Raw genomic sequence first — 1,072 nt, forward strand, 5'->3', positions numbered from 1 at the left:
AAGCAAGGAAAATAATGTTCATGATAGGTCATTGTACAAGATCTTTCATTAGCCTAGTCTTTTTTTTAAAAAGATATATATTTATTGATTTCAGAGAGGAAGGGAGAGGGAGTAAGAGATAGAAACATCAGTGTTGAGAGAGAATCATTGATCAGCTCCCTCCTGCATGCCCCTCACTGGGGATCAAGCCCATGACTCAGGCATAGGTCCTGACCAGGAATTGAACAGTGACCTCCTGGTTCATGGGTTGATGCTCAACCACTGAGCCACACCAGCCAGGCACTAGTATAAGTCTTGAAATGTAGGTTCAATGGTAACTCTATGTTTGAATCATTTTGAGGAACTGCCAAATTGTTTCCCAAAGAGACAGCACCATTTTACCATCCCAGCAGCAATGTATGAGGGCTCCAATTTCTCTGTATTTTCATCAACACTTGTAGTTGTCTGTCTTTTTCATTTAGGTTATTCGAGTGTATGAAGTGGTATCTCATTGTGGTTTTGATTTGCATATTGAACATCTTTTAAATGTTTATTGGCATTTGCCTATCTTTGGAGAATTTCTATTCAGATACTGTACTCATTTTAAAAATGAGTTGCTTGTGTTTTTATTGTTGAATTGTAAGAGTTCTTTAATCATTCTGCATACAAGTCCCTTATTTAATAGGTATTTGCAAATATTTTCTCTCTAATTCTATATATTATCTTTTCATTTTCTGGATAATTTTCTTTAAAGCACAAAAGTTTTTCATTTTTATAAAGTCCAATTTAGATATTTTCTTTTTGTTGCTGTGTTCTGGGGTCATATCAAGAAACCAATGCCTAACCTGAAGACATGAAGATATACATGTAGGTTTCAGAGACCATGGCATGTGCCCTTGACCGGAATCAAATCCGAGGGGACCCTTGAGTCCACAGACTGATGCTCTATCCACTGAGCCAAACCAGCTAGGGCTATTTCTTTTTATTTTTATTGATGCATGTTCAGCACCTAGAAAAAAGGCAGACTACTACTAAAATACCCAGTAGAAAATTGTTAAGTAAACCTTATTTCTTCTCCAGGTTTAATTCTTTC

The sequence above is a fragment of the Myotis davidii genome, unplaced genomic scaffold, assembly GCF_000327345.1.
Source record: "Myotis davidii unplaced genomic scaffold, ASM32734v1 scaffold281, whole genome shotgun sequence".
In the NCBI taxonomy this organism is placed as follows: domain Eukaryota; kingdom Metazoa; phylum Chordata; class Mammalia; order Chiroptera; family Vespertilionidae; genus Myotis; species Myotis davidii.